This window comes from Aethalodelphis obliquidens, unplaced genomic scaffold (assembly GCF_003676395.1).
Source record: "Aethalodelphis obliquidens isolate GAN/ISIS:26980383/991018 unplaced genomic scaffold, ASM367639v1 scaffold5, whole genome shotgun sequence".
Lineage (NCBI taxonomy): Eukaryota > Metazoa > Chordata > Mammalia > Artiodactyla > Delphinidae > Aethalodelphis > Aethalodelphis obliquidens.
Window position 1 is genome coordinate 10,551,359 of NW_020837949.1, and position 24,065 is coordinate 10,575,423.

Here is a 24,065-nt window from a genome sequence, read left to right on the forward strand (position 1 = left end):
CTATCGCGGCCTCTCTTGTTGCGGAGCACAGGCTCCAGACGCGCAGGCTCAGTAGTTGTGGCTCACGGGCCTAGTTGCTCCGCAGCATGTGGGATCCTCCCAGAGCAGGGCTCGAACCCGTGTCCCCTGCATTAGCAGGCAGATTCTCAACCACTGTGCCACTAGGGAAGCCTCTGTAGTTTTTTTTTTTTAAGTATGAAAGTTTTTGTGTAGATGTGTGATTTTATAATTTTTAATTTTGTCATAAGTAGAGATTTACAGGAATTTGAAGGAAGTATTCAGGGAGGTCCCATGTACTCCTCACCTATTTTGCCCTAATGGTAGCATCTGCATTAATATAGTACATGTTAAAACAATAGCAAAACTAGGAAATTGACAGTATTCTTCATGGAGCTTATTCATATTTCACCAGTTTTACATGCATTTGTGTGTGTGTGTGCGTGCGCGCACGTGTGCGAGCGTGTGTGTTTGTACAGTTTATCCCATGTGTACGCTTGTTTAACCACCACCAGATTCAAGCTGCAGCCTGTTCCATCACCACAGGCCCCCTCACACCACCCCTTCATAGCCTCCCCTACTCCTCTCCCTCCCACTCCACCCCTAATTCCTGGCATCTACTTGTTTGTTCTCTATCTCTATAATTTTATTTCAATAATTTTACATAAACTGAACCATCCAGTGTGAAACCTTTTGAGATTGTCTTTTTTCACTCAGCATAATTCCTTTGAGGTCCATTCAAGTTGCTGAATGTACTGATAGTTCATTCCTTTTCATTACAGAATACTGTTGCGTGGTAGAAATGTCCCATTTTTTTTTTCAGCCATTTCTCCCATGAAGGACATTTGGGTTGTTTCCAGTTTTTGGTTATTGCAATTAAAGCTGCTGTAAACTTCCGTGTACTGGCTTTTGTGAGAACATAAGGCTTCATTTCTCTAAGATAAGTGCCCAGGAGTGCAGTTGCTGGATTATATGGTAGTTGCATGTTTAGTTTTTTTAAAGAAACTGCCACACTCTTCCAGAGTATCTGGACTTATCAGCAATGTGGGAGTGATCTATTTTCTCTGCACCTTCCCAGACGTTTGGTATTGTCACTTTTTAAATTCTAGATCTTCTGATAGGTGTGTGATGATAAGTGATTTTAATTTGCATCCCCAGTAGCTGATGGTGAATTCATGTGCTTATTTGCTGGCCATGTAGCCTCTGGTGAAATGTCCGTTCATGTTTTTTGCCCATTTTCTAATTGGATGATTTTTGTATTCAATTTTGAGAGTTCTTTCTGTATTTTAGATACAAGTCCTTTGTGAGGTATATGGGTTTCAAATGTTTCTCCTCATTGTAGCTTGTCTTCTTCTCTTAGCACAGGGTCATTTGCAGAGTAAAAGCTCTTAATTTTGACAAGGTCCAATTTACCAATTTTTCCTGTTATGTATCATACTTTTGGTATCAAGGGTGACTTTCTTTTTTAAAAACCTCCTATTCTTTCTTCTTTAGGTATTTTATTGTAATTCTGCCTTCCTCTTTACTCTTTGAGAAGCTGTATACCCTGTGTGTATTCTTTTTGTCCTGATCTTAAAATTTCGAACATGTATGTTTGACTCAGAGTATAGTTAATAATTAGGGCTTCCCTGGTGGCGCAGTGGTTGAGAGTCCACCTGCCGATGCAGGGGACGTGGATTCGTGCCCCGGTCCGGGAAGATCCCACATGCCGCGGAGTGGCTGGGCCCGTGAGCCATGGCCGCTGAGCCTGCGTGTCCAGAGCCTGTGCTCCGCAACGGGAGAGGCCACAACAGTGACAGGCCCGGGAACTAAAAAAAAAAAAAAAAAAAAAAAAAAAAGGTAATAATTATATTTACCTTCCTCCTAAGCAGATTCTAGGATCTAAGAATATTTTAACTATACTATCCCTTCTTTACTCTTAGGCTGCTGTTGGTTGCAATTTAGTTAACCTTTTTAAAGCCACAAATTCTACATAGTATAATTATTTTATAAACACTTGTGAGAGAGTTTGTATATTTGAAAACCTCTTGGATCACTGTTATTCACGACGTTCGCTTTATTCATTTTGAGTGTTGAGGTATGCATACTTTACAGTATTCCATGGCTATCGTTTGGCTTCCAGTGTTGCTGCTGAGAGGCAGTTGTCAGTCTGATTGTCACTCCTTACTACAGTGTCTTTCTTTTTTTTGTGGTGCGCGGGCCTCTCACTGTTGTGGCCTCTCCCGTTGCGGAGCACAGGCTCCGGACCCGCAGGCTCAGCAGCCATGGCTCACGGGTCCAGCCACTCCGTGGCATGTGGGATCTTCCACGACTGGGGCACGAACCCGCGTCCCCTGCATCGGCAGGCGGACTCACAACCACTGCGCCACCAGGGAAGCCCTACAGTGTCTTTCTTTTTTGGAAAAAAAAAAAATCTAACGAAAGTAGCAGGTAAGGAGAAAAAAAAAAAGTCTAATGTTTATCTTGCCATCCTCAGACAGACTAAGCATCAGGGTAAACAAATACGTGATATGAGGAAGTTTCTCTTTACAGAAATATTCCAGGTAATAAAGAGTAATGGTAGAATTAGAATCTTAGCTCCTAATGAGCAGTGCTAGAATTCAAGAGCAGCAACAGAATTAGGGCTTCAACTCCTGACAAAATAATGGAGGTAGGCTGTGATCATAACAAAAGGAAAGATGTCTTGGTCCATTCAGGCTGGTATAACAAAATACCACAGACTGGGTGGCTTACAAACAACAGAAATTTATTTCTCATGGTGCTGGAGGCTGAGAAGTCCAAGATCAAGGTGCCAGCACGATCACCTTCCTGGTTCATAGCTGGTGCCGTCTTGCTGTGTCCTCATGTTATGGAAGGGGCGAAGGAGCTCTGTGGAGTCTCTTTTATAAGGTCACAATTCCCACTCTATCCTCATGACCTGATTTCTTCCCAAAGGACCCACCCGTTAACACCCTCACTTTTAGGGGAGGCCATCTAAGGGGAAGTGAAATGGAAGGGAAATCTGGATTAAAAGGGATTTTAGACACGTATGTGTGGACCGTGTTTGAATTTTCATTTGAATGAACCAAGTATAAAAAGATTTTCCTTTTTCGTACAAGAGGAAATTTGAACACATGGAGTGATTGATATCAAGCAATCATTTAAAAAATTTTTTGGATGTGATGATGATATTGTGGTGGTGTCTTTTAAAAAAAGAACTTATCTTTTAGTTAAGTTAGTTAAGCATGTGGAATTATTTATGGGTGAAATGATAGGATGTGTAAGATTTACTTTAACAATGTTGTTTTTGTTGCCTTTGTGTTAAATAGAATTCTCAAAGGATGTGAACCTCACTTTTTCTTGGAGTAGACATAGAGAATGGACGTGTGGACACAGGGGGAAGGGAACGGTGCCATGAATTGGGAGATTAGGTTTGACATAAATACACTACCATGTGTAAAAGAGATAGCTAGTGGGAACCTGCCGTATAGCACAGGGAGCTCAGCCTGGTGCTCTGTGATGACCTAGATGGGTGGGATGGTGGGGGGACTGGGGGGAGGGAGGGAGGTTCAAGAGGGAGGGTGTGTGTGTATGCATATGGCTGATTCACTTTGCTGTGGGGGCAGAAATTAACACAACATTGTAAAGCAATTAGACTCCAATGAAAAAAATAGAAGTAAAAATAGGCAAAATGTCTGAACAGACTCCTCATCAGAGGAGATACACAGATGGCAAGTAAGCATATGAAGGCTGCTCTGCATCATATGTCATCGGGGAAACGTAAATTAGAACAACAATTAGATATCACTACACACCTATCAGAATGGCAAGAATCCAAAGCACCGACACCACCAAATGCTGGCAAGGATGTGGAACAACAGGAACTCATTGACTGCTGGTGGGAATGCAAAATGGTGCAGCCACTTTGGAAGATGATTTTGGCAGTTTCTTTCAAAACTAAACGTGCTCTTCCCGTATGATTCAGTAATTGCACTCCTGGGTATTTACCCAAAGGAGTTGAAAACTTATATCCACACAGAAATCTGCACAGGCATGTTTATAGCTTTATTCAAAATTGTGGGCTTCCCTGGTGGCGCAGTGGTTGAGAGTCTGCCTGCTGATGCAGGGGACACGGGTTCGTGCCCCGGTCCAGGAAGATCCCACATGCCGTGGAGCGGCTGGGCCCGTGAGCCATGGCCGCTGAGCCTGCGCTCCACAACGGGAGAGGCCACAACAGTGAGAGGCCCGTGTACCGCAAAAAAAAAAAAAAGAAAGAAAAATTGTCAAAACTAGGAAGGAACCAAGTTGCCCTTCAATAGGTGAATGGATAAAGTGTGGTACATGCAAACAATGGAATATTATTCATCAATGAAAATAAATAAACTTGCAAGCTACAAAAAACGTGGAGGAAATTTGAGTGCATACTGCTAAGTGAAAGAAGCCAATCTGAAAAGGCCACATCCTGTATGATTCCAACTACATGGCATTCTGGAAAAGGCGAAACTATGGAGACAATAAAAAGATCAGTGGTTGCCAAGAATTCAGGGGAATGGGGAGCGGGATGAGTAGGTGGACACTTTCAGGACAATGAAACTATTCTGTATGACAAGGTAAAGGTGGTACAAGACATTATACATTTATCAAAACCCATAGAACTATAAAACAAAGGGTGAAGCCTAACATAAATTATAGACTTTCATTATTAATAATGAATCAATGTTGGTTCATCAGTTAAAACAAATGAACTATACTAATGCAAGACATCAGTAATAGGGGAAATTGTAAAGAGGGGTCAAGAAGAGGGCACATATGGAAACTCTTGGTACTTTCTACATTTTTTCTGTAAACCTAAAACTGCTCTAAAAAAATGAAGGTAGTCAAAAGCAACAAATTTCCAGTTATAAGATAAATAAGTACTAGGGATGTAATGTACAACATGATAAATATAATTAACAGCTGTATGTTACATATGAAAGTTGTTGAGAGTAAATCCTAAGAGTTCTCATCACAAGGAAGAGCATTTTTTTTCTATTTCTTTAATTTTGTGTCTATATGAGATGAGGAATGTTTAGTAAACTTGTGGTAAGCATTTCATGACGTATATATGTCAGATCATTATGCTGTACACCTTTATACAGTACTGTGTCAATTATATCTCAGTAAAACTGGAAGAAAAAAATCTAAAAAAAAAATTATTACTATCCAATAGCCACCTACGTCAGCTGTGTGCAGAAGTTATCAATCATGAACTATGACCTGTCTTTAAAGTAATATAATTTTGTTTCTTGTTCCTGGGTTTTGTTTATAATGAACTGTTAGAAATTTATGATGAAGATAACTGGCATTTACTGAGACATATTCCATGGCTACACTCATATGCACGTATTTTGACTTGGTAGTTTATGATGTGAACAAAAGTGTCTTGTGCTTTATGGGATGGTTAATATTGTCTTATGGAAGGAAACAAAATCAGCTATCATTTTCAGGAGTCTTGTTGGCATAGACGTATGTTTTCTACCCATAAGCCTGAATGTGTATTCTTCTGACATATTTACTGTTTCTATAAACCATGGTATTCTTAAACATTTCAGAAATGTGACTTCTATATTTATCCTCTGCTGATATATTATTTATAGCATAAACTAGAGTTGTAAGTTCTTAGAAACATTCAGATTGTAGTTGTTTAACTACAAATTCCCAAGAGACAGTATTTTAGATGCCAATCAGTGCTTTTATTAATTCCTAGAATTTTTTTTTTTTTTTGCGGTACGCGGGCCTCTCACTGTTGTGGCCTCTCACGTTGCGGAGCACAGGCTCCGGATGTGCAGGCTCAGCGGCCATGGCTCACGAACCCAGCCGCTCCGCAGCATGTGGGATCTTCCCGGACCGGGAAACGAACCTGCGTCCCCTGCATCGGCAGGCGGACTCTCAACCACTGTGCCACCAGGGAAGCCCCTTCCTAGAATTTTTTGAAATTAGTCTTTCGTAGTCTATTTTCTAGTGTTCTTCAGCCCTGTATGATTTTACTCTCATTCATTTCATAGCTAAAAGAAAAATATTGGAAATTTGTAAAGTTCAAGTGCATGATATAGGTAATAAAATTGAGCAGCTACAAGTATTGATGATGCTTGTGGGGGAAGGGCTGAGCAGAGGAGGGTAGGATACATTCTTAAGTTTATTAACACTTTCTTAACTTTTTAGAAGTTTTATAAATGGTTATATGCAACTGATTCTTGTGCCTACAGCCATGGTAATTTACTTTTTCTTTTTTAAAAATATTTATTGCTTTATTTATTTATTTGGTTGCCCTGGGTCTTAGTTGTGGCTCACTGGCTCCTTAGTTGCAGCAGGCAGGCTCCTTAGTTGCGGCACACATGTGGGATCTAGTTCTCTGACCAGGGATCGAACCCGGGGCCCTTGCGTTGGGAGCTCCGAGTCTTATCCACTGCGTGCCACCAGGGAAGTCCCAGTAATTAACTTCTTTTGATGCCGTAAATATCAAAAACTGTGAGCAACCTTAGACTTTACCGCACTTGCAAGCTGACAAGTCAGCAGCCACAGTTTGGTGTATACTGGTAAAAACCTGAGACTTTGGGTCCGAGATGAAGGACAATTTATTACTCACAGCAGTAGCCAGAGTGCCAGTTTCCTGGACCTCGTTGCCTAGTGGATGATGGGAAGAGGGTCAGATGACAGCTTTTATGCTGTGGGTTTTAATACAGGGAGGAACCCAGAGCTTATGAATATCCAATTTTTTTATAATGGGAAGTAAATACTATGGAAGGAGATATTATCTTTATTTTGCCGGACAGTAAGGAAGCCTGTACTATGCTCTAGAGGAAACACTGTCTCTGTCTTCCAAACTGTCTTCAGAAGACAGCGTGGAGCAAAAATAGTCGATACATCCCTCGCAGGACATATAGAATCATGAGAGGCCCACAGAGAATGACCTTTTGGCAATATCTGTTCTTGATGAATTTGCACAAGAATACCTCACTCCGTTGGCCACTCGGGTTAATCAGAACGACGGACACTCTGACCAGATCTGTTCAATTTACCTCATACAAAATTTAACCAAGGGCATTACCAGTCATACTCCAAGGCAGCAGGATGAGGCCAACCTGAGCTAGACCACTCACTAGTAATAGTCCCAGGGTCAATAAAAATATAGTAAGGTTCATCAAGGCCATATTGGCCAGAGTGTGGCTTGAGTTTTGCCTACTGAACAGAGACACATGTCCATTTCAGCTTCTGCGTAGTTGGTGCTGAGACTGAACAGCTGCAGCAGTTCGGTGGATATGGGGGTTTAGCTTAGCGGAGAGCTGCGTGAGCAGTGCCTTTGCTTCAGGTGGCAGAATGGGGGATAAAGTTTACCCTGGAGGAATAGCTGCCACTTTTCATGAAGAGCTGAGATGTACAGTTTGTAGCCAGTCCTTGAATGTTCAATTTCTATTCTTATAGGAGGGTACTGGGCCCTTCCTACCTTGATAGTCATTGGATCCGAGTTGATCCATCCCTCAGTGGAAATATCAAGCCAGAGAGTCACAAGGTCAGGCACTTAGTTTCAGCAAGACCCCAGAGGCAAGCTGAAAGCTGCTTTTTAGAAGGGAGGCAGTGGGTGACCATGGCACAGAGGTGATGAGTCTAAAACCCCAGGATAGGTCTCTGGTTGGAGGCTGCCGCCCTTTGCTTGATGCTCTAATTGGTAAAATCATCAGTCACAGAGGTTACTAGGGTTGAGAGCATGCCACAGCTTGCTGGATGGTTTTCAACAGAGCCTTTTTGTTTGGGCTCAAAGGATACTGGTTTGTAGATTAGCTGATATTAAGCACCACATAGAATGCTCAAGTGTGGCACCTACAGTTTTCAGAACGCAAAGAGTCCAATAAGGTATTGGGCCCCCTTTTGATGGTAGGGGACCGAAGATTTCCTTGACTGCCAGAGGGACTGAGCGTGAACCTGCCTACGTAATGCCAAGAAATTTAACTGGTGAAGGCTCTCGGGTATTGTGAGGGTTTACAGGCCGCCTTTGCAGGCAGAGGTATGATAACACCACAGTCAGGACTGGGAGAGTGGGGCTTCTGACTTGGTCACTAACGGGATCTCTTCTATAGTGAAAACTTTGGATGTCAGAGTAAATCCTAACCACCGCTCCCCGGTGGCAAATAGCCTGAGGAGTTGAGGTTCCCCAGGGTGTGCTTGGCGGCCTTGCATGTGGGTGTGAGTTGGTCTAGGGGCACAGGGGCCTGTGGAATAGAAAAGAAGGTGCTGGTCTCAGTCCGTGGAGAGCTCAGTTAGAGTCTCAGTGGCTGGAAGCATCGGGAGCAACACCTGGATTCAGGCTGCGGTTGACCACTCTCGCCTCCAGCTCCGGTTTGCCTTTTCCACTGGCCACATGTGGCTGTTGGTTGTTGAGATCTTGCTTCTCTTCCTGCCCCGGCTGCCTTTGAGTCCTTAATGGAGGGCTGTGATTAGCCTTCGCCTGGGACTCTGTTGTTTCAGCTGGACCATGGCAGGGAGAATAGACAGAGAGCAATTTACATGTTTGACTAGCACTTCTTTACCTGCTTTTTCTCATCTGGATGAATCACCTCCGGCACTTGTGGGACAGGGAAGTACAAGCATTTTGCACAAAATTCCTACTTTATGTTCAGATGTAGAAGCGACAGCAGTACACTGAAGAGCCCCCTGCAAGGTCTTAGCTTCAGAGGGAGACAGACATTCTGTCTTTCAAGTCTCTTGACTGTACAAGGATCCTTGAAAAGATCATCCAGAACAGAGGCAGTCAGTGCTTCGCTCACAAGATGGACAGAAATGCAAGCCCCTCCTGGAGAACTGTCTCCAGCAGTAAGTGGCACGGATGCCGGTCACTCTCTACTGTGCTTGTGGTTTGGAGTCGTTCTCTCCGTCCTGTTTTATTGTCAATATGATCGTGTCTATTTTATGTCTTCTCAGATTTGCCAGAGTTTTGATGGACTGATGTTATTCTTTAACTTTTTATGTATCAGGGTTACTGCAAAGTGATCCTGAAAAAGGCCAGTTTCCTGAGCTTGTCTGACTGATACGCATTCAAATTTCCCTCCCCTTTGGCTTTCAGGAGCCCTGTCTTCTGGCTTCTTTTTCACTCACTGTGCCTTCTTGGTCTTCGCTAACTCCTTTCAACATCTCTCAGTGCAATTCTACAATATTCAGTAGAGGCTTTATGTTTATTCATTTGCAAAGAGGATTGAACGTTTATTATATGGCAGTCACCTTCTAGGCCCTGAGGCTACAGCGACAAATAAAACGGGTAAGACTCCCTCCAGCCATGGATCTTCATACTCTGCGAGACATGTGCTGAGGATTGCATGTTATTTAATCCTCCCAACTGCTCCATTATCCCCCCTCCTCACTTGAGCTCTGACATCCCATGGTGGGTGGCCCTCTTCACCTTTGGCTCTGATGCCGCAACACCCTTTGCCCCCGAAAAGATACTCACATGTGCACACTTGCCAGGATCTGGCTCATCTGAATTATTCATGAAGAGGAACAGAGTAATAAGTGTATATATTTTTAAAGAGTACCTTACCTCACTTCCTTAATTTGTTTGTCCACTTTTTATACTGTATATAGCATTTTTTAAGGAACACCATCCACAATGTTCCTTAGAAATCAGTGACTCAGTAACCTCTGGAGGCCACACCATGTAGACACTGTGAATGGAAGTTACAGCTAGGTAGTTGTTCTTAGTGTATTTTATTCCCCCTCTATTAATTAAAACAACTACCATATTTAGTGAGATCTTTATATTTTCTTCAAGCCAAAGTGTGATCATCATCTAGAAATTTTGCTTTGTGCTCGTGATTCTGGGGCATGCCACAATTACTGCAAGAGGTGACAAATCCACTTGAATACCAAACGTTGCCTGTAAACTGAATGGTTGTACATGCACGCCCTTGAGATAAAGTCATTTAAATGTTTCAGTGCTTGGCATTTTTTTGTTATATGACTACTCCCAGTGAAAAGATAGTAAAAATATACATTTTTAATATTCAAAAGGAGTTCTAAGAAATGAGTAAAATTATTTACCTCAGAGAGGGGAACTGGTTGGTAGGGGACTGGAAAGAATGACTGTTTCACTGTATATCCTATTGTATCTCTTAATATTAATTCCTAGTGCATTAACTACTTACCCAAAAAATGAAATTGGAAAAAGTCCTTAGGATTTTGATGAATTGGAAACAGTTCTAGGTTACTTCCAAGAGCCTTTGCAACTCTTAGATCTATTGTTGATTATTCATGTCCAAAGGAAAGGAAAACACACACACTATTATTATAGAGGGTGGAACTTGTCATAGAATTCGGTATAATCATGCTAAGAAATTGACTACATTTCAAACCTTACACTGTTCTTGGAAGATCTTGAGTATATATTTACAGGATATGTTTAAATATCATGCTTTTAAAAATTTATTCCAGATTTTTGCAAGTCTGGTCCCACAAAACGCATAGCAAACAGAAAATGTTTACTTAACAAACAAAAGAAAACGATCTTTTTATATGAACTAGTGAAAGAAACTGGCCCTAGATTCTTGAGTTTACAGATATTTTATGGATTCACATTGTAAATCTGTCTTCAAAGAACAAAATTAAATTCTCTTGGTTCTAATATCTTTACCAAAAATAATAATGAGCACTATAGGTGTTCAATATCAAATGCCAACTGCTTAATGAATTTTGGACAAAGAGGTGAGTGGAATGTAAAAGCAGATCAAGCCTCACAGTTGGCTGACTGTGAACAGAATAACTTAGATAATTGAGTATATATTTGCTTTCAAAAAAGATACTAGAAACCTGTTACCAGATTCTCAGGGGAAAAAAAAAAAACTACATCTTCATTTCTGCGTAAGGAGTTTATTTTTTAAAATAATATCTTCCCCAAAGAGGAGAAATGTTGAGTTGTATTTTCTCTTAATTTTATTACATTAATTGTTAATATATTTCCGTATGCCTCTTTTCTCTCGTATTCCTACTTCTTTTTTTTTTTATTAGTTATCTATTTTATACATATCAGTGTATATATGTAAATCCGATTTCCCAATTCATCCCACCCCTTCTTCCCCCCTTGGTGTCCATACGTTTGTTCTCTACCTCTGTTTCTGTTTCTGCCTTGCAAACCGGTTCATCTGTACCATTTTTCTAGATTCCACATATATGCGTTAATATATGATATTTGTTTTTCTGTTTCTGACTTAGTTCACTCTGTGTGACAGTCTCTAGGTCCATCCACATCTCTACAAATGACCCAATTTCATTCCTTTCTATGGCCGAGTAATATTCCATTGTATATATGTACCACATCTTCTTTATCCATTCATCTGTTGATGGGCATTTATGTTGCTTCCATGACCTGGCTGTTGTAAATAGTGCTGCAGTGAACATTGGGGTGCATGTGTCTTTTTGAATTATGGTTTTCTCTGGGTATATGCCCAGTAGTGGGATTGCTGGATCATGTGGTAATTCTATTTTTAGTTTTTTAAGGAACCTCCACACTGTTCTCCATAGTGGCTGTATCAATTTACATTCCCACCAACAGTGCAAGAGGGTTCCATTTTCTCCACACCCTCTCCAGCATTTGTTGTTTGTAGATTTTCTGATGATGCCCATTCTAACCTCTAGTGTGAGGTGATACCTCATTGTAGTTTTGATTTGCATTTCTCTAATAATTAGTGATGTTGAGCAGCTTTTCGTGTGCCTCTTGGCCATCTGTATGTCTTCTTTGGTCGTATTTCCTACTTCTTTGTCATTTTGCCTTTTACTTTAGGAGGTTTCCTTAATAAATTTGTTACATCTATAATGGCATTTGCAAAGACTATTTTGTTGTTTATTGGTTGTATTGAATTTGTTTAACTTGTCTGTCTCCTCTCTCTTTCCTCATTACTTTTTTCCTTCCTCCCTTCCTTGCTTTGGTTATCCTCATAATATCCTCAAATCTCTGAGGGTGTATCTATTAGAGAAGCTCTCATTTTCATCCCTGCATATCATCTTGAGGTGGTTGTTCTGTAATTCATTGATTTTTTTTTCTTTAATATTCTTATCCTTAAGTATCTTTGAACTTTTAAAAAGATACATTTAGTAAAGAAAGACTTCCTGGGTTGGTTTAGGCTGGTGTAGATTTCCTTTGTGGTTATATGGGCTATTTTATCCATACAGATTCTTCCTTAAAGGACATCTTCTCAAAGGCAGGCCTCATGACTGGAAATGGATACATTGTAGAGGGCAGGTGAATTTTTACTGCCAGTGGTGGAGTTTTTGAGATGGTCCCTATTAAATCTGAGCCCTGAGTGGGGCTCAAGGGTGTAAGAATTTACTCTCTTCTCTACTTCTTTCAAATAAATAGTTTTAAATTTAAATGAATCAATTTTATAATTAATTTTATTGAGATATAATTTTAAATTCAAGATAGTTGGTGGTAGTGATATGTTGAGAAATGGATGGATGTTATTTAACTCTTTAGATTAAGACTAATTTTGGTGAAAAATTTTAATTTTAGGATAGATTTGGCCCTGAGGCCACACATGCCAGTCTTATTAGGCTTGTTCTTACCTTTTTATTTTACTTATTTCTCTCACTCAACCTTATGTTGATCATCTGTCTCCTGCTAGACTTTGAGATGTCTGAGGGCAGGTATAAGGTTTCTATCTCAGGTGCCTTTGTGCCAAGCTCATAAAAATGCCAAGCACAGTAAAAGACATGTTGTATAAATAGATAGATGAGAAAACTGAGGCCCAGAAACTGATTTTTAGGAAGCTTACAGATACATGAAAGGCGTTTATTATTTGTTGAGAGCTGCAGATAAAGGTGTCTTCCAGACTTTATGGAGCCCAGGTTCATTAATTATGGCAGAAATGGAACCCAAGTCCAATATTTTATCTGTGGCTACTTCACCTTGCTCTACAAAGGAGAATTAATGAGAAAGTGTAGGAGGGTTGTAATAGGTCACTCTATTACATTTTGCGGTTAGACTCAGTTCTTTTGTCTCAGTGAGACTTTCCCATTTGGTAGTCAGAGATAAAGATTAGGTCTGTGATTTCTTTTATGTTGCTTCATGGTTCCTAATATACATGTTTATCAACTCCTATGTTTCCCTCCATCTCTCCCTGGTCTGCCCTTCTTTCCCTGGTCTGCCCCAAAAGAAATAATATATTTAACCTGGGGATGAGCCTACACACAGTTTTTCTTTCTGTTCCATAATCAATATGTCTGTTTTGCCATTAAGCCTAATTACTGCATCTTGCTCTCTCTGCCATAGATAATACCCCCAATTTTTCAGACTTATTTGAGCTTCTGTTATATGTAGCTTTATCAAGATCTTTTATAGCTATTCTTCAATTTTTCAGTCATAATTACCTCATTAAAATTTCTGACCACAAACTTTTGTGTTTTCTCATGCTTGATTCATTGTCTACTATTTTTGCCTCTCTCTCTATAAAAATTGTACAGAAAAAGGAGGAAGTCCTTGCATGTACAACCATGCCCACTATAAAAGTGTTTTATTTTCACTTTCTCCCTCTTATCTAATAGGTGTTAAAGAAAAAAAAATTCCAGCTATTAAAGAAAAATAATCATTCAGTAACACTTGTTAAAGCACAGTAAGGAAGGCTTGATTCAAGGGGGAGGGATCATGGTAGTAGGTGTAGGACCACTTCAGTGGGGTCCTGCAGTGGGAGAGAGATTGAACTCAATGGGCAAGTGGGAATTTACGGCCAAGGAGCAGGGTCAGTGGATGGAGAATTCTTAAGAGGAAACATCAGGGAGTGAGGGGGGATTCTGGCCAAGCCAACCTGACAGGATTCTTGCAGAAGGCAGGCCAGGGTGACCAGACATTACCAGGGGGATGGTGGAGGAAGAGGAACCCCATCAGATATTGCGCAGGGCAGGTGGCAGTGGGCGGGCGGAGGGTACTTAGCAGGACTCATGCTAAAATTGGCCAATGCCGAGATAGACGAAGAGTTATCCGTAGTTGAAAAAGAGTTCAGGATAGCCTGCGTGGAGTTTGGTCAGCGCGATAATCTGTCTCAGGTGGTGCATTTGCACCTGGAGACCGTTTTTATTTTCTTGCTTGCTTGGATAACTTCAAGTTCTTGTAGGTCTGTTTTGGTTCAAAGCAACATATATATATATATACACATATATGTGTATATACATATATACAGATATGTATATATGTGTGTATATACATACACACATATATAAACACATGTATATAACATATAAACATACATAGTAGTTCTTTTGTATTTGAAGAAAATCAAGGTTGATCTTGAGCTTTATATTAGCTGATGTGTTCTGTTCATTGCTGATTTCAGATACAATGTGCCTTGAGATTAATTGGCCATGTAGTAGTATAGAATAGTATATAAATTAACTATAATATGAAAATCCACGGTAACCATAGTAACTACTGCTATCTACGGTGAGTGTCTACTCAAGTAGTCTATGAAAGTAAAATTATGTTTTTGTTTTCGTGGAAACCTTTCTGCATTTGTTGGGCCCCTATGCACTAAGTCATATCTATGTGTGAAGTAACTTGTATCTCCCATGCATTCTTTGCATTTTCTTTATTAAAAACATATTTAAATATGCAGTCTCTCATGAAATATTATACCTAGGGGTTTAGGAATGACCCATTTTTCCAGTTTATTTGGTACTTTATTTTTTTTAAGTAATTTAATATTTATTTATTTAATTTTTGGCTGCGTTGGGTCTTTGCTGCTACGTGCAGGCTTTCTCCAGTTGCAGCGAGCGGGGGCCACTCCTCGCTGCGGTACACGGACTTCTCATTGCGGTGGCTTCTTCTGTTGCAGAGCACGGGCTCTAGAGCTTGTGGCCTTCAGTAGTTGTGGCACGCAGACTTCAGTAGTTGTGGCTCGCGGGCTGTAGAGCGCAGGCTCACTAGTTGTGGTGCACAGGCTTAGTTGCTCCGTGGCATGTGGGATCTTCCCGGACCAGGGCTCGAACTCGTGTCCCCTGCACTGGCAGGTGGCTTCTTAACCACTGCACCACCAGGGAAGTCCCGGTACTTTATTTTTTAAAATATGGTTTAAAACATCTCTTTTTGTTGAAAATTTTGTTTTAGATACTATTTTAGATTACTTTTTTTTAAAAAAGGAAGCCATCTACATACACAGAATTTCGAAGCAAACCAGTAGTTATTCTGTGTATTTTTGGTTGATATTTATTGAGCTGGTACTTTGCGCTCCATCTTGTCTAAGGCTCTTTGAAAGAAGCTTAAGACCCTCTGTTCTTGAGAAGCTTTAACTCTTGCACGCCCTCTAGCTTTTCTCTCTTTTTCCGTGGGTTTTTAGAGACTTACTTTTCTGTCACATTATATAACCTTCCTTAAATTGGGATAACACTCACAATCACTGTCAGCCAGGTGGCCATTCATGACCGGGGTGTATCATTCTTCGGGTCATTGTGATAAAGTCTGGCTTAGATTAGATGAAATACCACTTAAAAAATCAAAATAGTATACTCATTTTATATAATTTGGGAAACAATTTTAAAAGGTTGATAGAAGGAAAAGTACTGACATAAAGAAGAAGCTTTGCTCATATTGGTAATCAGGAAAATTTAAGACCCTGAGACAACAGGACTTTTAAATGCCGAAGTCTCCACCAAAATTGCCCTTTTTCCTTGAGATTCCTTTAATTGTCCCATCTGTTTTCTGCTTCTTCGAAGGTTCATAAGGCAGCCTGTCATTCTGCTGCAAACTCCGTAGCTGTTGATAGGTTACTGAGAGTCTCCCACTTAGCCTTTTCTGAGTTTTTTCTAAATCAAACTCCTGGTCTCAAACTTCTTGGGTTTTGCAAGAAGTATAGTACAAGGCAGGAAATCTACAAAGGTATGGAAGGGGCAGCCTAGAGGTTAAGCCCAGAGGCTTGGGTGTGAGAGTCTGGCTTTGTTCTGCCATTCAGTCAGTCTCTTTGCTTCTCAAGCCTTAGTTTTCCCTTTAGCAAAATGGAAAAAGTAATATAGGATTTTTTGGCCATAATTTGTAGCTGTCTGGGAGGAAGAAATTTCCCTCTATCCTTCTAGGTTCTTCTGGCTGGTCTAAGAATTAAATTGACATGAGACAGATTAACAAAAGTTTAATAGAGAAGAAAAATCAAACAAGTTTAATAACGTGTACATGGGAGAGATCTAGGAAAACTCACCAAAATGGCTGAAACTCTCATCTCAAATACCATCCTCAACTAAAGACAAAAGAAAGAAATTGTTGAGAGTGGAGAGTAGGTTATGAGAGGTTATCAGGAAAAGCACAGTAAATACAGGGAATGTTGTTATTGTAGATTTAGGTCATTGCCGGCTCCATTTCCATCAGTTGGAGTTTTTCGTCTTCCTGGTGCCTCTAGGAAGACACCCTTACAAATGGAGATTTTTCCTTATAAATGTCAGTGTTTCTTCTGAAGGGTTAAGAACTACTTGGTTTTCAGAGGTTTTTCCCTGTGTGCTGTTCCTGAGAAAATAACCAGCTTAAAATAATTCGTATGCCAGAGACCTATGTTGGGATGGCAGACTCTATTCCCCTGCATAGGGGTTAAATGAAATAGTGCATATACGATGCTTTGATTTGTAACTTGTGTGTTTTTTTATCCTTGTATTCAGTGACCATGTGTGGAGCATCTGCTCTGTGCCAGGCACCAACAGTGAATAAGACAAAACTGAGTGTCCTCTTTGAGCTTTTTTCCTAGTGGGGGAGGATCTAAATACTTGGTACATAATAAGCATTCGGCAACTGTTACCTCATTGTATAAGAAGTTACTGTATAACACAGTTTAACAGTAGAGCTTGCCGTATGATAAAATCATGGCACCTTATTATTCTCTTTGGGCTGACAGTACTTGGGGAAAGGAGAGTTCTAATTACCTCCTCACACATCCCTACAATGGCTCCTGCTTCATCAGGGCTCAAACGAAGGAACTGCCAAGAGTTTCAGATGACAGCTTGCTGTGCCGGCACTTATATTCAGATGCTAATGGCATAAATTCTTTGGCTTTTATACTTGGGAGCAGATTGTATCTGTCTTCTTTAGATTTCATTCATAATCTTATTCACAAGTTCCTTTTAGCTTGTTAGAGAGGTCTGTAATTTTAGGATCATGAGTTGATTAACAAAAATAATGTTAAGAACTATTTCATTTTAACTTCAGTGTGTCAAGTCTGTAGAAGACATTCACAGTCTTACAGCTATCTGGAACCCCTTGACATCGCTCTAAGCAATAACGCCGATAATAGCCATATCATTAAAAAAAACCCAACAACAACAATTATTTGAGTCTTCAGAATCTCCAGCTGAAATTATCGGGGAAGGGAAAATGGTGATCATTATAACTTAAAATGGCCTAAACTATATTTTACTTTGGGGCTGCCACTTCTCTCTCTCTAGGTTTTTCTCCTGCCATTATCCCTGTTAAAAGATAAACGGAGGCACATTAAAATTTGCAAGAGTTTATTTGAGCAGACATTTATTTGCATCAGGCAGCCCCTGATTAGTAGTTAGTGATTGGCTGTTCTTAAATTTCATTTTCTCGGTGACGGTATATTTATAGTTGACTCTGGCTTAGGTTTGCATTTGCTTACACAGGCTAAGAAGGCATTAGAGCCATCCCAGTCTCATGACCTCCTTGTTTAACACCTCTTTTCCCCATTCACAGCGTTGGCTACTTTTTTGTGTGTTTGACCCCTTTTGGCATTTGGTATTTTCTCTGCCTGGAATGCCCTACCTCTTCTGCCCAGGGCATTCATACTCACCTTCATGACAGCTGGAGTGCATCTTCTGTGACACCCCAGTCCCCCTGGGGGATTTTTGTTTCCCTTCCTGTGGGATTTCACTGTTTTAGCACATTGGGTTTGGTTTGTTTAATCTGTTGTTCTTCGAACTATTTTGGGACTTATTGTCCTCATTGGCCACAAAACATGAGTAGCCTTCTTAATATCATCAGGTCTTTCATGGCATCATAGGGAAATAATGGCTTTTAAATATAAACATCCATTTCTGTTAGAAACGCAGAGAACAGTATCATCATTCTCTGTTAATACCCTAGTGTCTTTTATCCTGGCGTCTTAATTCCATAAACTTCAACTGATTTATTTATAAACTTCATACAACTCACAAATATTCATGATGTTGGTGTAAAATAATAGGAAGGGTAGCTTAAATACAGGTTTTAATTGCAACCATGAATTGTAAGATGCACCATTTTTAAAGATGCCATTAAAAAGGGGAAAAATGGCAAACTCTGACACAGTGCGAGGATACCACTGATTCTAAAATACATTTTGAATGCATCCTAAACTGCATTTTAGAAATGCTAAAATGTACAAAAATGTTCATTCTTAAATCGGTGAAATGCCGTCACGTTATACCTTCTAAAAAGATTTAAGAACTCCATTGAGGAACAAAATGTAAAATTGGTTTCCATTTGGTTTCCTTTCCTTCATTTGCCTTTTGGTAGATGTGTGTATCTACCAAAATCGTTAATGAGCAGGGAAGTCATCAAATGCCAGATGGCTGGAAGATGGAGGACTGATTGTTCAGAGGATCTGGGCACCCATCAGATTACCTAATCTGCTTTCATAACATTAGACATAACCTACAAATAAACAAAGTAAGAGAATTGCGAGTAGAGAGTTGATTCGTCATGCATGTTCATAGAAGTTTTGAATAAGTTCTCATCGTGTTTGAAAAACTTTGAATTACAAGACATTTTATGAGGAACACTGCAAGTTGCCTTGCAAAAGGATTTGGAGCTAAAACTAACATTGGATGCATATTGAGAAATGAGTTCTTTTGCTTCAGAATCTCATGTGATTGCTCGGTACAAAGGTTAGTTGTAAGAGCATGAAGATTAGTTGCATTTGACTTGATTCAGCGAATAAGTCAGGATTCGTCATGTGCTAGGTGGAGATAAGGAAACCCTGGTAATGGTTTGGTTATTCTCCGGGCTTCTGCCAGCTTTTTACATGCTGTACTTTGGCAGCTTGTTGATTGTCTTGTATTAATATTGAAGTCATAGAAGACTATGGGCGTGGCACCAACTCTCCTCCTTTGAGCTAATGTGTAGTGGGATGGGCAGTGGACTCAATGATGAGAGGTCTAAGTCTAGCCTCACCTCAACTTCTGGCAACAATGAACTGTTTAAATCTTAACTATCTCACTGGGCCTTGAGTTCTTTGGATGTTGACTTCTTTTTGATGATGAGGTTAGAAATAATGGTATTCACCCTTTTTCCCTTCATGGTCTCGGTCTGTTACTTTTATAATGCCATCGAAATAGAATTCAGTTTGTAGCTGGTTTAGAACTGGACCATATACTCCATTAAGTGAGGGGCACGAATATTGAGCCTGCCCTGGTTTGTTCTTTACAGTAAAAAAAAAAAAAAAAAAAAAGTTCCAAGATTGTGTTTCTGTTCATACAGGGTATGGTGACATTAGAAGCAATTTTGTAAGACACAAAGTCTTACAGATTAATTGGGAAGAAATAGACTCACAGACATAGAAAACAAACAGTGGTTACCAAAGGGGAAAGCTGGGTGGGAGAGGGATAAATTAAGCATTTGGGAACATACACACACTACTATGTATACAGCAGGTAACCAATAAGGACCTACTATATAGCAGGGAACTCTATTCTATAACTTGTTACAACCTATAATGGAAAAGGATCTCAGAAAGAAATATAGATAGATAGATACATAATCTGAAGCACTTTGCTGTACACCTGAAACTAACACAACATTGTAAATCAACTATACTTCAATAAAAATTTAAAAAATAAATTGATAAAAGGTTAATTGGGAAGAAATTTGGAACGCCATAAAATTATGATGGTTAGGTTTGTGTACAAGTGTGTATGGTTAGTTGTAGGGTACCTATTTTAGTGATACAGGAAACAGCACAGTGAGTGGTTTTTAAAGTTTATGTTAGAAACAGTTATGTCATGACTTCTTTGTGCCAAGACCTAGGTTAAATTTTGAAGAGAAAAGGGATGAGTAAATTATTTTTTCTACTTGCCTAAAGTGTATCCGCTGTTGTTGAGTAAGAAGCATATAACAATTATTAGCAGAAGCAATTAAATATTATGGTTTTTAGGTGAGAATGATTAATGGGGGGGAAAGGGAGAGAGGTTGGAAAAAAGAAAGTAAAATATTTTCTCTAAGTTGTGAAAGATAAGAAAGTCCTTGCCAGGGGCAAAAAACTGTGTTTGTTGAGTATTTATTTACTTTGTGTCAGGCATCGTACTCAGCTATGTGTTATATCTCCCTGAATCTTCCATACTTGGTGGGCTCAGAGTTGTTAAATCAGTTACTCAGATATCACAAACCACACAGCCAAATAAGTGGGCTTATTAGAATTCTCTAAAGCCCAGCCTACTAGGGATTAGTAATCATGAGGGTTTTGAATGTAAAATAAATGCCAAACTGACTTCACCTAGTTATAATTTCAGAGTAGTCTAGATTAAAAAAGGAAAGAGTATCAGATCCTAGTACCTAAATATCTCTATGTATAGAAATAGATAAACATAAATGTTATGTATAGAAATTGATTATTGATAGCATCATTAGTAAATCATAAATGTGCTATAAATTTTCAAATGGCTTCATTCTTTGCAAATGTGCTTTCACAGATACACCTTAATGAAAGTATGAGTTTAGAGGAGCAGTAAGTTGGATAATAATGCTTTACCCCTTCATCAGATTGTTCTTTGAGCCACAAAAATACTGAGTTCACATATCAAAGAATCAGTGACAGAGAGTAGTTTGCTTGTTCACTTACATACACATACAATACTGTCAAATGCCTCCTCTAGCACTGGAGATCTTGCCAAAGATTAAAGGACCATTGGTTTATCCAAATTATGAGCTCCTTGCCATTAACATTATATTGAGCACTTATCGTGTGCCAGGCTGTGAATCTCTTATCCCTGTTGAATGAATGAATGAGTTAAAGTCTTCCTGTGTTTTGATGCTTGCTTGCTCTTTGTCTTCTCCAGTTCCTCTCTAGATCATCTTTACCATAACCCAGCCTGGACCATGGTCATTGCGTTAATTAAAACTCAGTTTCTCTCTACAGAATAGTGAAACCCCAAATACTATTGGCTTAAATAAAATAAGAGTTTAGTTTTCTCTCATATAAAAGAAATCTGGAGCCAGGAATTGAAGTGCTGGGATGGAGGCTTCATGGAATCATCAGGGACCCAGGCTCTTTCAGGCTGTTGCCCTTGTTCTTGGGATCCTAAGTGACTGCTAGACTTTCATTCATTCATCAGTCTTGCTCCAGATGGCAGGATGGAGGAAGAAAAGCAGAAGGAAAGGCCCCCTCCACTTTATGGAGCCCCCATAGAAGTAACATATAAGGCTCTTCTGTGTATCTTCTTGGCCAGAACTTAGTCTTATGACTACATTTTGCTGCAAAGGAGTCCGAGAGATGGTTTTTCACCATTTTGGTAAAAACCAAAACCAAAAAACCCCTCAGGTTTCTGTTGTTAAAGAATGAATATTGTGAGACGATCACTGGTCTCTGCCAGTCATTCACTCTAACGCTGCCCGAAGATGCCTCCTTGCTTCCCTTTACCTCTTGACAAGCGATTCTGCCACTTCTCAAACCAGCTGTCATCACCGTCTTACTTGTTTACACCGATTCCTATTTCTACTCCCAGAGGAGTCTAGATGAGAAAAGGAAAGAACATTAGATCCTAGTACCTAAATATCTTTATGTATATAATTTGTCATGCTGTAGTTGCCAACCCAGAGTATTAGAAGTTATATGACTGGTTTAAACCATCTCTGATTTAACACAATATTTATTGTGTCTTTAAAGGTTTCCTGTGTTATTGTTAAGCCAGAGATCTAAGGTTTAGATTCAATATGAATAAACTAGCAGGCCTGCCCTAAAAAAAAAAAAAAAAGAATTGGTGGGAAAAGTCCTGAATTATAGGCAGATCTGATGTCCTATGCCTGTTAGTTAACCCCAAATGAATTCCTGTTTTTAAACCTGTGGACTGTCAGTTCCTGTAGTCCGTTTCTTACAGCAGTCATTTTAAATGTTCCATTTGACTTCCATATCTTCATTTTGTTTCTTGTTTACTTTCTTATAAATAAATTGACCGTACTCTGCCTCTACCTCAATTTGGTATGTCTCTGTGATAGGTCATCCTGTGCCTGAATCTCAACACCTGTTTTTATCAGTAGTAGGTAAGCCGTAGGGCAGGGGGGTGGGGGGAGGGAGTGTTAATTCCTGAACAAGACTACTCTGTGCTCTATAAATACCTGTTAGGGCTTCCCTGATGGCGCACTGGTTGAGAGTCCGGGAGCGGCTGGGCCCGTGAGCCATGGCCGCTGAGCCTGCGCGTCCGGAGCCTGTGCTCCGCAGCAGGAGAGGCCACAGCAGTGAGAGGCCCGCGTACCACAAAAAAACAAAACAAAACAAAAAAACCTGTTAAATGAATAAATAGATCATTTCCCTTCTCTCTCTAACTTCCCTCCTCCTAATTCGAATATAATATTTTCTGTATTTAAAATACCTGCTCTGGGCTTTGCTGCCTTTTTCCCCCATTTCTCACAGTTCAGTTTTTATTTTTTAAGAAGAGGCATCTCTCAGTTTTCTAACTCCTTGTTCTCGTTACTATCTTGAGGCTGCCTCCGTGAATTTTTAGACTTTTCTTTGAGATTTTCCCACCCTCGTTGGCCTTTTCTCATTGTCTAGGCTCTGTGACGTCTCCTCGGCATGCTCTGTTATCGACGGCACATTCTTGGAATTACCTGCTTAGTTCTTTCACCTTTCTGGCTTTTTCTTCTGTATTTCCTTTGTTGACGTCCTTCTGTTCTGTAACGGTGAGCAAAACATGACAATTTTGTGTTCGTCATTTGTTCTTTTCTCTCTCTGCTCTTTCTTTGTAGTGTCTCAGCTTGTGTCTGTGCTTTGACCTTTAGCTATCACCTCTGTGTGGATGATCCCCCGATATACATAAATTGCCTTTACTACTTATTTCTCTATCACTCGAAATACTTCGTGGTGCCTCAATTGAAATTCCTCCGTCATCCTAAACAGCATGTCTAAAATCTGGGATGTTAGTATTCATGTCTTAGGTGCACGTCATTAGGGTGTTGCTTCCTAAACTTTCCATGGTAACAGTCCTACTGGCAAAGGATAGCAGCTTCCTGTGTGTTGTTTTCCTTGTCTGGAATGCCCTTTGCTTTATTCTGTCCAGCTACTTCTTTTTAAGATCAAGTTCAAAAATCTGCATATCACAAAGATTTCTAGGATGACACCAGACCTTACGGACTTTCTAGGCTTTGAACTTCTGCCACATTCATTTATCTGTTACCCAGCATTCCTCATATCCTTCCTTGTGTTGTACTGTATTGTGGAATAAATCGTCTTTATTATAACTGTCTTCTCTCACAGATACCCTGTAATCTATTCCTCTTTGCACTCCTGGTGACTGGTATATAATCGGCACTTAATAACGTTTGCTGTGGGTGATGCCACCCCCTTTTCGTTTCCTTATCTTGTTCCATTTCTAACACTGAGATTGCTTTAAAAAAAAAAAAGTTAATTTTTCTTATCACCAAACAAACATTTCTTTCCATAAATGAAATGGAGTGCTTGGACTGAGCTGAATGACAGATTTTCAACAGCCTGATTGCGTTCTGCTTTGCACTATTTACAGTACATTATAAAAGGCTTGAAATGATTGTTGGAGAAGTAACTTTTTTCCATCTTTCTTAGTCTTTTGAGTGTCATCTAAAAACTTGGAATAAAAGAGTCATGAAAAGAACTAGTAGGATTTTGTGGAAACAAAGTTTTACATTGGAGAGTTCAAGATAACTCGGGGTGGAGGGAGAGAATGAAAGTGAAGGAGAGAATATGAATGAGGATGAAAATGCATGTGAAAGTACACACCCATTAGACCTATGCTACTTGGCAAACAACGTCAAGATGATAGCAGACCAGCCAGGTAGAAGGGTACTTGAATCAAAGTGTTACATATATCAAAAGGATAAGGATTCATATCAAGGGCATTTTTGCTGCACACCCTGTACA

At 39.8% G+C, this 24,065-nt stretch overlaps 1 protein-coding gene across 3 annotated transcripts in view; it reads left to right on the plus strand.

The window, feature by feature from the left end:
• The window catches only part of TPK1 (thiamin pyrophosphokinase 1), a 335,120-nt gene that overhangs the window by 32,337 nt on the left and 278,718 nt on the right, over positions 1 to 24,065 (plus strand). The window lies entirely within an intron of this gene.